The sequence below is a fragment of the Carassius gibelio genome, chromosome A22, assembly GCF_023724105.1.
Source record: "Carassius gibelio isolate Cgi1373 ecotype wild population from Czech Republic chromosome A22, carGib1.2-hapl.c, whole genome shotgun sequence".
Taxonomy (NCBI): Eukaryota; Metazoa; Chordata; class Actinopteri; order Cypriniformes; family Cyprinidae; genus Carassius; species Carassius gibelio.
In genome coordinates, this window is record NC_068392.1 from 22,352,477 (window position 1) to 22,367,084 (window position 14,608).

Here is a 14,608-nt window from a genome sequence, read left to right on the forward strand (position 1 = left end):
CCTGAGGGTGAAAAGAACATTATGAAATGCAAAACTCTGGCAGAAAGCAACCAGAAGCCAGACTGAGAAGAAGCAGAGAAACAACGGAGACCGTACGCCACAACATCAGGTCTTTGAGTGCCATCACAGACTGACGACCCAGTACAAGAGCCCAGGCTGATGATCTAACCAGAAGGACTTCCATCCCTTCAGTGCACAGGTGCTGCATATTCAATGAACACTATAGAGACTGCTTCAAATGTTAATTATTTTATTTAATTATGTTATTTACTATGTTTTAATCTTGATTATTCACTGGTCTCACAGCATTTCTTTAAATTCTGTGTTTTAACTAACTCTCTCAATCTGCTTTTCAATAGGTACCAGTCCAGCCTTATGTCTTAAAGAAAAAATAATAACTTTGACAGACAGAAGTGAGTACTTGCCTCACCAATCAGATAAACATTGAGCTGGATTTGGCATAGTAAGACAGTTTCATTAAACAACTAGGGGAAAGTGCATAACTGAATACTTGACAACAATGCTGAGCGCTTTGGGAAAGAAGAGAATAAATAAATAAATAAAAAAGGGTATCTTGATGAACAATAGAAAAATATTTATTGTTGAGAAAATAGAAATATTGGTCACTCCATTTTGTTTAAAGGTAATTTTCTAAGGTAAAACTGAATAAAATAATAATGAATAAAAGATTATTCCAAAGATCCAAAATCATGTAATCACATATACTGTCATCACTGGGGATAACAAAATGGAAATGTTGATGGTCATGGATCCAAGATATGCAGAGATCTCCAATCCTCTTCTCAGAGTTGCTCATGAGCAATAACAAAAAAGTATTTGACTAAACTTTAAATTAGACAAACACATGACATTTGAGAAATGATAATTGGCTCTCTCAAATGCCCAATGCCTAGGCCTAATATTCTAAACAAATTCATCTATGAGATTTTGAAAAAAAGGAGAAGAAAATAAAAGTTTTTGGCAAAAAAAAAAAAAAAAAAGGGGGGAGTGAAAGTGTGTGAAAAAGTATGAATGATGGTGTTGTATGGCATGAAAGAGAGTGTCTGACGAGACACTGAGGCAATTAAATCAATTTGCCCAAACAGCTGTATACAAATTTGAATGTGGGCCCACAGGGCAAACTTATGCCCAGTAAAATAATGACCATGGATGTATTTGGTTAAGTTTCCTGGTCAGTACCTAGGTCTTTGTTGTGGCAGAAAGAAAAGCAGTGCCACACATGCGCAGCGTATAACATGGGAAGGCAGAGCAAAGCAAGCTCGCTCTGTCCACCCCACATCTAACTTCCTTTTCAGCATATCATGATGGAGCTGATTGTGTCAAAAGGATGAAATATTATCTTTCTGACTGTTAAAATAAATGCAGTGGGTTGAGTGTTTTCCAGGTCAAAAGGCCTATGCTACCGAGCAAGATAGACCTAGATAAATTATCCAGTGATATAGTGGAACTCAGTTTTCAAAACAAAGAGATAACTAAATAAGCAAATTGTTGAGAATAAAATTGAAAGGAATTAAAAAAAAAAAAAAAATAGTAAAGACAGCACTGAATTTGTGAAAACTCAAAAAGGGGCCAAGATAGCCCTCAACCCACATTACATTTCCACAGGTCACACCAAGAAGGATGACTGGCAAGATGAACAAATTAGCATGCTTGATAACACTAACAAAAAACTCTGAAGTTTCCCATTTACAGGTGACAGCAGTTCCAGTAAGACCAAGGAATGCTTCGCCCCATCAAAGAGAACCAGTGAGGGTGCAGTTATGATCAAGGGAGAGCCTTCCGTTAATCAGCAAAATGGTTACAGAGTGACACCTGAGTTCACATCTCTAACCTTAAAATACTCCAACCAGCTTCAACAACTCCACACAGCATGAAGTGAGGGATGAAGGGCGTGCTAGTAACGACCCACCTTTGCCAACGAGGGAAAGACCATTGCAACGACTCACAAAGAGTCTCCCTGGTGAAGATGGAATGAGAGAATGATGGGACTGCTACTGGGATCAAAATACTTGGGTGCAGATATGAGCCAACAAATAGAAAAGAAAAGTTGGAAAGATAATTTTAAGTAATGGTAGATGAAGAATTTGAAGGTTATGAGAAGGGAAATATGGATGTAGGAAGATTTGAAGGGAAAATAGAGCAATTGGATGCAACAAATAGAATGAAAGGAGCAAAATAGAAAATTGAAGAAGGAAAAGTATTTTATGTTTGGGGGAAAATGCTGTATTTATAGAAGGGAGCATTTAATGAAGAACTGATCAAATTGAAAAGGCTAAGAATGGTAGATAAAGAAAATGTTGGAAAAGATAATAAAATGTAAGACTGGTTCGATTTACAGTTAGGAGCATGGGGAGCATAGTTTATAACTAAATAGGGAAAGTTTTTAGGAATGGCATTAATGACAGGAGATTTACTATTTTACTGTATACTTCCTATATTGAGGTCACTAGTCAAAGCCACAGTTAAGCAAATTAAATTCAAAGATATCAAGATAATGGGAAATTGATACATAAGGTATCTAAGCTGAAGATCAACTCTTATAATCTTGTGATATTCAATGTGTGATGTGATGTATGTATTTGTATGTCTTTTATACATAACTGTGATAACCAGGCAAATGCTGAACCAATTGCACATTCATGCTTTTAACAATGTTTACTATTAAAGAGGGGTTAGGGAGACTGGATCTTTTACTCACTCCTTGTCAAATTAGGAGAGAGATGTTTGGTCCAGTAATCCCTCAGAGTGGAATTTCATAATCTAGTCACTGGTGAAAATACAATGTGACTTATTTAGTCACTAGGTAGTGTAAATAATATGACTGGATTATGGAGTAGCACTCTGGATAAGAATAATCAAATGTGAGACTTATTAAGTCTCAAAGGGGAGAATATGTGGAAGATTTTTATTGGTGGGATTTTGCTCAATCAAGTATGATCAAGATGAATCTAGTCATATATATACATACGTGTTTTATTCCATTAGAATCATATAGCCTTTGTGTGAAAGGAATGTGCCTATGTCTGCAAAAAACATCCTGACCACCACTTTTCTTTACCATAGCAAGTCTCAGGAAACATCTGGAAAAACATGCAATGGGTCTCTTCTCTTTACCATAGCGTCTCCCTAGGGAGGGATCAAAATTGCAAGCATAAGGAAAAGTTTGACTATTTGGAAACGCCCCATATAGTGTATATAAGGAGAAACCAAATTGCATTTCGGGATATCTCCTTGCAACGAGCTCTCGGCTTTGTTTTGCTTAAAATAAAGTCTTTTCTTCTGAGAGAAAAATCCCTGACTGAGTTTGATCCTTTGGAGAACCGGCAAAATACACCACACCTTCTGCAGTGAGTAAATGGCCAATATATGGGACTTTGCTCTGCCGAATGCGACACTAATTGAAATTAAGCTTCAGGTTGTAGCTTGTTGCTCTCTTGATGACTTTGCATAGGATTTCATCGTGCATCTTCACAGTGGGGGCCGCAATCAAGATGTCATCCATAATGGCCACTGCTCCCATAATGCCCTCCAGCATGCCATCCATGATCCTCTGATAGATCTCAGGAGCACATTTAATTCCAAACGGTAGCCTCAACCACCTAAACCTACCAATGGGTGTATTGAAGGTTGTTAGGAATGAAGATTCCTCATCTAACTCGATCTGGAGGAAACCTGACTTGGCATCGAGGCTGAGAATATACGTGCTCCAGGCATAGATGACACAACTCTTTCAACGGTGCGCATGGGGTAATGTTCTCTTTTAATAACCTTATTTAAATCGCTGGGGTCCATGCAAATTCTTAACTTGTCTGCCCGAGAGACTGCCACCATTGAACTGACCCACTCATTGGGCTGCTCTACCTTTTTTATATAGCCATTTTCCTCCATTTCATGCAGTTTTTTTGACAATCTGTCCCTTGAGTGCAGCTGGCTGTCTGCGCACAGGGTGGACAACACCTTTAGCATTGGGCTCTATTTTGATTGTGTACTTCCCTGGTAGAGTCCCTTTGGTCCGTATTAGCTCAGGAAACTCACGAAGGCCTTGAGGAACAATGTCTTGTTTGAGAATGCCCTCCAGAGGTGAGTCAGCCTCAGCTTCAGCAACATTTTGTACAGAGCTCAGCCTTGCTATCAAACCCAAAGCTTCAGCCGTGGCCCCGCTGAGCACACTTTCCTCTGCAATATCCACAATTTCAAACTCTGCATCAGTGACACACTGTTTATAGTGCTGATAAATCTACAGCTGCGACTGGTTTGAGCTTATGATTAGAGTAGGAGCGCAACAGCTTGTTAGAACGCTTTAATTCACCCGTGTGCACAAGTTGCTGGTAGCTGTCAAGAGTCAATGTGTTACACTTGGCACCAGTATCTATCTTGAACTGGACTCTCTGTGAAAGTATCCTCAAATGCACAGACCATTTGTCCACAGTTAATGCAGCTGCTGGATGGACAACGTCTGTTAGGCTAGTGTTCAGTATTTCATCATCAGACTCCTCCAGCTCTTCAACATTCAGTGTGTGAACAGCACGTTTATGGCACACTGCCATCCAGTGGTTGGGCTTGTGGCAGTATGAGCACGTTGAGCCCTTGGCTGGGCATTTGCCCTCGTTCCATTTGTGATCGGGATGTTTACCGCAGCTAGCACAGAAAGCTGATGGTTTTGACTGAGTGAACTTGCGATCTGGATAGCGTGTTTTTCTGCTTTGGCCAGAAGGCTTATGTTGAACACGTTTTGCAACAGTGGACACTTGAGAGCATGTGACATCATCTCTGACTATTTTCAATTGTTTCTGAGACATCTCATATTGTTGAGGGATTTCAATAGCCTTGGCTAGTGTCAATTCCTCTCCTTTGTCTAATAGTATCTCTTGCACTCGTTTTTCACGCACACCCGCGATAATTGCATCAATCAACATGCCGTCAGGGTCTGCATATGCGCTATCCATTAACAGTAGCCGTAGATCTTTAACGAAATGGTCGAAACTTTCACTTATGTCTTGTTTCCTCTGCTTAAAACGATGGCGAGCTATCCTATTATTCTTCCTTGGTCTGATATATTTCTCAAATTTGTCTAACACCTTTTTTGGATCCTATTTCTCACCTTCAGCCCAGTTGAGCATTTTGTAAATTTCTCTGCCTTGACCGCCTATCCACGTACCCAGCCAGCCAGCTTGCTGCTTTGCGGTTAGTTCGGATAGTGGTCCATCAAAAACAAACGTGACATGGCTCCGAAAACGGCCAAATTCCTGGTATAAATCTGCAGCCTCCCAGTCAATCTTTGGGTGCTCAAATTGTGGGGAAGCCATGTTACACTTCTGACACAATGTAAGATACTGGAGACAATAAAGACAGCGAGTGTAACTGCACGATAGCTGATTTTACTACACAGCACTGAAAAAAACAGATAATCCTGATCTGTATACAAAAAGCACTGGCGCAGACAACGTAACAGCGCGCTCTAGTGGCAACACAATACATTACACTAAGAAGCTTGAAAACAGGAATCCTGTTTCTATGTAGAAAGGCCTGAAAGACATAATTTGTCCCTGCCACAACAACTAAAGACCTGTGTTGGGCAAGTAACTCTGAAAATGTAATCAAATTACTGATTACTCCTTTTAAAAGTAATCATGTAACTTTTCTGATTACTTTATTTCAAAAGTAATTAGTAACTAGTTACATTATTAGTTACGTTACTTTTTTCTCCATAAAATTTATGAAATCCTCGCATACATGCTCCCGATAAATACATTTAAATACAAACAATATTACAAACTAAAGCAAGCAGCTGCTGCGTGCATGGTTTGGCAGAATGCCAGCAAAGAGTGCTGCATTTATAGACATAGTTTTGTTCCAGTTTTGCTGTGCTCAAGTCTTCTTTGTGTCCCGAGCCCAGCAATCAGATGCATCAGAACAACAAAGCACAACTGTGGTGGACCAGGCACCTTCAGCAACAAGTAAATTGCTTTAACATTAATGATAATGAAATGTCAGTATTGTAATTAAACTTGACCCATCTGATGTAATTGTTCATGCCAGAGATTTAACATCATTGTCAGTCAGGAGCATATTTAACAGGAGCCACACTCAACTGGCTTGATGGTGACTTCAGTAAGTGTGGCTGACCCTCTTGTTTTTGTGGCTATAATTAGGCTAAGTAATCTCACTCTCTACCATTTCCCTAACATTAAACTTTTGACTGAAACATGAAAATGATACTGAACAGGTGCAGTGAAGATATTTAAAGAGACGCTGTCACTATCTAAAGTACAGAAAGCCGTACATCATCTCTAGGTGCAGTCACCTACAGTGCAGCCAGCTTCACAAAGACTGTGGGGCTGGTCACCAGGAAAATGGACAACAGGGAGTGCTTTTGGGGTTTTACTTCTCAAATGATCACCCTGGCTACTGTAGCTGGGATTGCTTCACAGACGATGGAGGTCTTGAAGAGTAAAGTGTGCGTGCGTGCGCACACATTGTGTTTTTACTGTAACAATTATGGTCAATTGCAGTTCATGTGTTTTCAGTGTAGTGTAAGATATGTTTATTATTATTATTACTCAAAAACCATTAAAACTTCTAAATTGTGGAAGTTATTCTTCATCATTTTACTGTGGTTATTTTGTATATGTTGTTATTTTGATTAAAATACAAAATTCAACACACAAAATTCTGGTTGAGGTATTATTTTAATAATTTAATATTTCATTATTTTTTCACTGCTAAATATTACATACATATGGTTAACTTTCTAAAATGTATGGAATGTTGCACTGGCAGTTGTACATTGGTAAAACAAACATGAACAAAAGGCAGAAGCCCTACAAATATGGATTGTGGATGTCTGTCATGCAATTGCTGGGGGGGAATAAAAAAAAATTGCTGTCGTGTCATAAACCGGGAAAGATTAGTATATTATTATTTTTATTATTTCTACTAGGTAAAAGTAACAACAATAAAAGTACAGAACATATTAACATTACGTTCAAAGAGGTGACATAACTTGCAAAGCACCCCATATACATGTATATAACAAGTAATAATACAAAACAAAAGTTTGGTGGAGTTGACGTATTTTCGCTCTGGAATGGAGATCCACTCACCCCCTTGGAGGTGACGTAATTCTATGGAAAGTGTGGCCCGGTCCAACATGGCGGCGGCGTCGCTAGTGGAGGTGACGTATTTCCGCTCTTGAGTGGAGCTCCACTCGCCCATATGTCTGCAGCCAGACCCTCTTGAAAGGTGAGGGTGTGGCGAAAGGTATGGGCGTGTCAGAAGGTTTCCCATTGGTCTCGTCGATAAGTATGGGCGTGCCAAAAGGTTTTGCGAAAATTACCACCATGGCGCGGGTCACTGACGTCATCACCACGGCAAGTTTAGGTTAAAGTTTGCAAAACCTGTAAACGGTAAATATAAATTACATATTTCCCTTTCTCTTTCATTACTATTATTTTGTTTCAACATTTCATTGTATGTTCTCATTTTTACATATTGTAGTCTTTTATGATTAAAGAAAAAAGTTAACAAAACTTAATAAATAGTAAATATAGCAATCAAAAATAAATTACAACTATTTTTAGGGTACAAAAGCCTCTTAACAGTCGCACTATTTGTTTTAAGAAAAAAGTAATTTAAAAGTTTGAAAACACAGGAAACACAGCTTTATTCACGAAAAAAATTCAGCTTTGTTTCCAATTCAAATAAACAAACACATTCATTCACTCATTCTGTAGTAGCAGTCTATTGAACAGAACCCAGCAAACTCATTCTCTGAATAGAATGCTGTGAAGACCCCCTTCTTTCCATTGCCACTGTATCCAAAGGTGTTTTTGTAGATGTATTCACAGCAAGCACACCTGGTGATCTCAAACTCCACTCGGTATTCTTTCCTCACTTCTGGACTGACAGATTTCCAGTCAACGATACCTACACAAGTAAAAAAAATAAATAAAGAAAGAAATAAAAACCTCTGAATCAATGCAATAAACTTTATTTTTAAAACCTTGTTTAGTTAATAAAATAGATAAATATACATACTGTCCAGCCAAGCAAAGTGGGCTTTTCTAAGAAAACTCTGATGGTTGACAATCTCATGGAACCTTTTGCAAACTAGTGACAGAGTGAGAAAGGCTCTATCTCCTTCAACATAGACAACATCTAGGAGAATGTGTTTGAGCAGCTCTGTTGGTAGCTGAAAAAAAAAATGTATATATATATATATATATATATATATATATATATATATATATATATATATATATATATATATAATTTAAATAAATTACAACATAAATAGGTTAATGAAAAACTTAAACTTTATAATATTCAATCTTACATCAGCGAGGCCTCCTGCTGGGTCCATGGTTGAAAAAGAAAAACATACATTTATCTTTATAATATTTAAAATAACAGTTTATATATATATATATATATATATATATATATATATATATATATATATAATAAAATACACACGCTTTTTGTTACATTGTGTTAACCTACTGTACTTGCCATGAAATGAGTCTTCAACGTTATATTGATGTGCCTTCAACTGCGCTGAGCCTACATCTTTTAGGCACTTTTTCTGTTCTGAAGGAAAAAAAAACATTTGTAAATAAAAAGATCTAGTTTTAAACGTCACCATTTTTGCAATTAAGAATCCAAACCTACCCCAAGCATTCAACAATGCCTTGACATGCCTTGAACTGAACTGAGCCTACATCTTTGCGGCACCTTTTCCGTTCTGAAGGAGTCCTTTACAAACAAAAACAAGAAATTTCCAAGATGATAAATGTCATCATGTATATAGGAATGTAAACTTACGCTGAGTCTTCAAGTAAGAGAGCACACCACCATCTCCTTATGGCATATTAGCCTGTTTCTACAAAAGTAAAATTGTTTTTATACTTAAGACTCACCTCGGAGAAGTCAAAATCCACCCCCAGTGCAATGTACAGGGAATACTGAAAGCCAAAGACTAATGGTTTAAACCTTTTAATTGGTTAATGAACCTGATGTAAATGCATTTATGATTAGTCATTTAAACTCACCATGAGCACAAAGACTCCACAATTATTAGAAGAACCCTGCACTGGAATCCCCTGGTTAATGTTTGGAAGCAAGCAATGAACAACGCAAGGAAAAAGCAAGTAAGAAAGCAATCAAGAAAGTAATTTAATTATATGGTAGAAAATAAGTGAGGATTCAAAAACTTACTGGAAGATCCTTACAGGTTATCTCAGTCCTGTGACCAGGAACAATGACCTGAGCAACTCTCCTATAGCTATTTACATACTGTAATTGCACATGTAAATATGCAGTAAGCAAATTCTGAGAAACTGTTTATATTTCAAATCAGCAAAACAAAACACACACCATCCCAAAAGGATCACACTTCAAAATATCACATCTTGATAGCTTTGCTCTCAAATTTACTATGTGACCCAGCCACCTCCTCCCTCATGAGTGTATATGCTCCTTACTGATTGGCTACAAGTGTTTTAGTGCATGGTACAAACCACTTTCAACACCACTTCTCAAAAATTGCTTGCTACACCTTTAATCAACTTAAGAAATGACTGCATATCCTTTAAAACACTTCATATATCACTCCCATAAAAAGCTATATGAGCTTAACGGTTTTAAACAGAACCACCATAAGGCATAAAACATTTGATAACTGTTCAGTTGGAACTTCTGAACCATGTATAAGACCTGTACACTTGAATGTATCTGCCATCACTCAGACCACACTTGCAGAGCGAATCAAGAAAAAAAAACTGCCTCAGCTTTGGACACAAAATCTGAAAAAGTTGTTAAAAACAAAATACTGACATCCATTTGACAAATATCAAAATGTCTTAATGATGACTTACACAAAGCATCCAGTGTGACCTGCTGAATGACGGAAACAGAATGCAGTCTTTTACAGAAGCATCAACCTGTCACAAATAATTAGTATACAAACTACAGTAAAATGGTGTACAAGGTATATTTTGCTCTATGAAATCTTCTTAGCAACATTGAAAGAATGCTTCCTACGGCTATGTAACAAATTTTATATAACATAATACTAAATCAAATCAATCAATGAATTGTGAAGCATGCATGATAAATCAGACTAACTAATAACTAAAATATTACAACATTAAAACTAATTAGAAATACTTACAGGGATATGCAAGGTGGGATCTGCACAAAGTGGGGGAATAAAAGTCTTATTCACATAGCTATTAGATGTCCACACTTGGATACCCTAATAACAGAAACGTACAGAAGTTTTAACATAAAAACAGAGAAGACATTTTTGCTTGTTAAACACGGGGGCACACACACACACACACACACACACACCCCTTCCCTCACACTCCCTTAACCATTCACTCAAATGCTCACTCAACCTGCAATTTGCTGATGTCTTTGATTTTCTTGAAACAGCAATTCAGAATCTGTTAACATACCACAACTTCAATTAAAAACAGGAATATAAATGTAATTAATTTTGACCAAAGAAGTCAAGATGATCCTCACTGTTGCCTCAACACTGTGTTGCAATCCCAATGTTTGAAAATCTTCTCGCATCAGGGTGTTTGAATAAACACGTGCCACATGTTCTCTCTCATCTTTCTTTGTGTCTAACACATGGGTCAGCTGTAATAAAACAAACAATGAAACAAAACAAAAAACATCAATATTCATTAAAAATTGAGCTATTCATTTTTCACAGCACTACCTTCAAAGAGTAATCACCTTTGCTTATATGGCTTCACTGAATGGTTGTTCCCAGCAGGTCTTGTTTGGCATTACATCTTTCAGACTTTTCACAGCCTTCTTGTGTGTACTTGGCTCATCATGCACTTTAACAGTGCTTTTACACGAAATCCCTAGAAATAAAGCATGTCAGTATCCCATACCACCATCAAATAAAAGGTTTGGAGAGTCCATAAACATGTTAATGACAATCAATTGTGCAAAACAATGCAAACATTATGCCAAAACACATTTACCTGAAAGTGCTTGGCCATGCTTGTCCAGGACCACCTGAGTGCAAGCAACATCCTTAGCAAGTTGTTCAGCAAACCTATTGTTTTTTGCAACATTGTAGTGATGCAACAGGTTTCACATGAGGAACACATGGTTCGTTGGCGTCATAACATTTAGAAAGTAGTTGTTTTTTCTCATTTGAGAAAACAAGTGCTCAGCACATTGAGAATGAACTCTTCCAGCCACCTCTGACATCAGCTGTATTTTGCGCAGTTTATCACGGGGATCTTTTTTTGTTATTTTCATATAATCTATCGTAAAGTACATAGTGTTCAGATGAGCCAGTTAATGGATGCCCATTCACATCAGCAGGCATTTTTTTCTCTTTAAAAGCCATTCCAAGGAAACTGCAAGTCTTCCCTCTACTGCTGCTGCAATATTGTCTTCATTTGGCTCTAAAAGCCGACCCTCATGTGGGCTGAAGGGAATTACTTCTGGAAAACGGAGATTGGCATTGGCAAAGTCGTAAACTGTTATATTTGGGAGGTGTTTCCAGGACAGCAATAGGTCTGTGAAGTCTCTTGGACTTTCCGCTCTCACCAGGACTTTTATGCTATAGACAACACCGCAGGGACACATAACAACTGCCCAGCCACCTAGTAAGCCAAATAACAAAATGTTTAACATGAATGATTTCAGTTTTTTTATATTAAATGGGAAATCTACTGCACATGTTGTGAATCATAAATTACATATATCAGTCCACACAAACCTGATGCACCCCAAACCTTCTGAAAAATTTTGTCATATGATGACCTGTTTATCATCTCACTCCTCAGTCTCATTATGAGGTCCATCTTTGATCCCTTGGTAAACAAGACAACACTACACCTTCAGTGTCATCAGCTCATCAATAAGCCTTTCCTCGGTTACTGGAATTTCAGATGCAGAATTTTTATTTGATGAATGTACTTTTTCCCATTCTGTGTTTAGGACAGAGCCAGATTTCCTAGTATTTTGTCCAATCCAGGGTGCCCAAAGATGGTAACTTGGTTTGACAGCAAAAGAATTGTGGTTTCCAGCTACAAAACAAAAACAACAAAAACCCAACAGCAATAACAACGACAGAGAACTCAATTTAATTAAAAGCAATAATAGACAATGTCGTAAGGTGAGAAGAAAAGAGACCGTCACGGCAGGTGTTCCTGGGCATATGTATTTTTTAATTTTCTTTTGTCTGTGTAATCACTCTTGGAGAAATTTGCATGAGGCGGGTAAAGAAGGTGAATGAATGAGTGAGGTGAGTGAATGAATACAAACTTACTCTGTACAAGACCTCTAGCAATGATTTCCAATCTCAGGGAATCCCAAAAAGCCTCTACATCCACCTGTCCATCAAAGTTTTCTGGTGGTTCTTCAGTTTCACTTACTAAACAATAAAGTTACAAATATATACACTTTAATTTCAAATATATAGACAGATTAATTTAGGACTAATTTGCTGCGGCACCTCAGTTTGAAATACATTCAAAACTGCAACTGATCTTGAATTCAAAAATATGCAGGTCAAGGATTTTCAAAGTAATTAGATCTGTATCCTACCTTGCATATTGAGAAGTCCCTTTCGATGAGCATCCAAGACAACAACAGATGGATGGAATCCACACTTTAAGCAGGAAAACTGATAATCGTGATCAGTTAATGCTTCAAAGTGCAGATAAGCAGAAAGCACTGTTTTACTGCTTGGGTAAACCATTCCAGTGGATACTGAAAGAGCTTTACAGACTCTTTCAACAGCAGTATGTGACTAAAGAGACAAAATTAGGTATTAGACATTGAGACAATATCGCTAAACATGATAAAGTAAGGCTGTTCAATCCCACTCCTGGAAGGCCGTTGTCCTGCAGAGCTTAGTTACAAACAGAATTAAAAACATCTGAACCAAATAATCAATGTCTTACTGGGCATACTAGTAGAAACTTCTAGATAATTGTGTTGAGGCAGATTGGAGAAAAAGTCTACAGGACAATGGCCCTCCCAGACCACGTTTGGATGTCAGTAAAATGAAGAAAGCAATCCACAGTACCTGCAGGAAACTTCGAAGCAGAAGACAAAATTTCAAACTGAGTATAACATGATCATCATAGTTATGAACACCAGTGCTCCATTCTTGATAGCGGTATGCAAGTCCACACACTGGACATGTCTTGCAATAGGTTTCAACACCTTAAAACAAACAACAAAATAGCCAGTTAATCCTCCAAGTAAATACTAAATTAAATAATTTGGTCACACTATTAGGTGGCCTTTATTATGTACTTACATAAAACAAAGTACAGTGTACTTAATGTGGTCATATTGTATTGCCAACTCTTTTGCTTCTATTTGAAGGTGGGAGATTGGTAAGGTTTGGGACAGGTTTGGCAGTAGGTGTAAGGGTGGGTTAGGGTGTAAAGGATGGGTCAATAGTGGTAATTACAGAAATTAATAAAAAATGTAAATCCATATAGATTTTAAGAATATATACAAGTACAATGTAAAAACGTACACAAAAAGTATATTGTACCAAATGATTAATTTGAATGCAAGTACATAGGCCACCTAATGTAAAGCGGAACCAAATATTTCAAAAGTACTCTAATCTGCACTCTAAAGTAAATACTCTAAAATAAGAATTTAGTACTAACAAACAAATACAAACCTTCAATTATTCCAACTGTTGTGACAATTTTAGCTTTATTAGAGATGAGGAGAGGATCACTAAGGGGTGCATGTTCCAAGCATGACGAGCAATGCATCTCATTTGGAACAAGAACTTTTGGGAGTTCACACTTTCATTTAAATCAGTTGTTGAGAGCAGTAGGGAAGATGGTTTTATTCATAAATATATATTTCACCATTTTCTTCAGATCCTCATTTATTGGAGGGTACACAGTGTTCTCAGCATCATCTTTTTCTAAAGAAAGACCAGTGTCCACTGGCAATGAGTTCTTGCAGGTCAAATCCTCCTCAGTGCTCTTCACTCTTTGGAATAGATTTCTGTTTGTTTGAAATGGGTACCATTTGCATACTGCCTTATGTATGCAGGAACGCTTACCAGCTGTACAAGGGCAATGCCATGTGTTGTGTTTGGCATTATAGACCACCATGATCCTACCCAATCGGTTATAAAATGAAACATTTGCCTCAAAAACTGACACATAGTACATATAGGATGGACCTCCAAGACTCACATAGGATGCAAAACACAAATCTTGTTCTTCAGCTTTTTTCTGAAAATTTGAACACGGTCTTTTGCGTTCCTCTGAAAACCATTTCTGCTGTACCATTTCCTTTAACACTTCTTCATCCAGGACAACATTTTCTGCATCCAATCTGCAATAATCTACAGATTTTAAGTGTGCACACTGACAAGATCTCATGACTCTTCTTTTAAAATTCACAATAGCACTACAGACATCTAGTTCACAAGTCACGTTATGTGAACTGCCCCATGTTTTTTTGATAACATGAATGTGAATACAAGGGCCTTTAGAATACTTTGCAACAGCAAAAACTCCATTCTTTGGTTCAATGCATTGACTTTGAAGGTGGGACTGTGCAG

The 14,608-nt window shown here is 37.5% G+C and overlaps 1 pseudogene; it reads right to left on the reverse strand.

Moving 5' to 3' along the window:
- Window positions 1-3,910: 3,910 nt before the first annotated feature.
- Window positions 3,911-14,213, reverse strand: LOC127943009 (uncharacterized; annotated as a pseudogene).
- Between the last annotated feature and the right edge of the window lie 395 nt (window positions 14,214-14,608).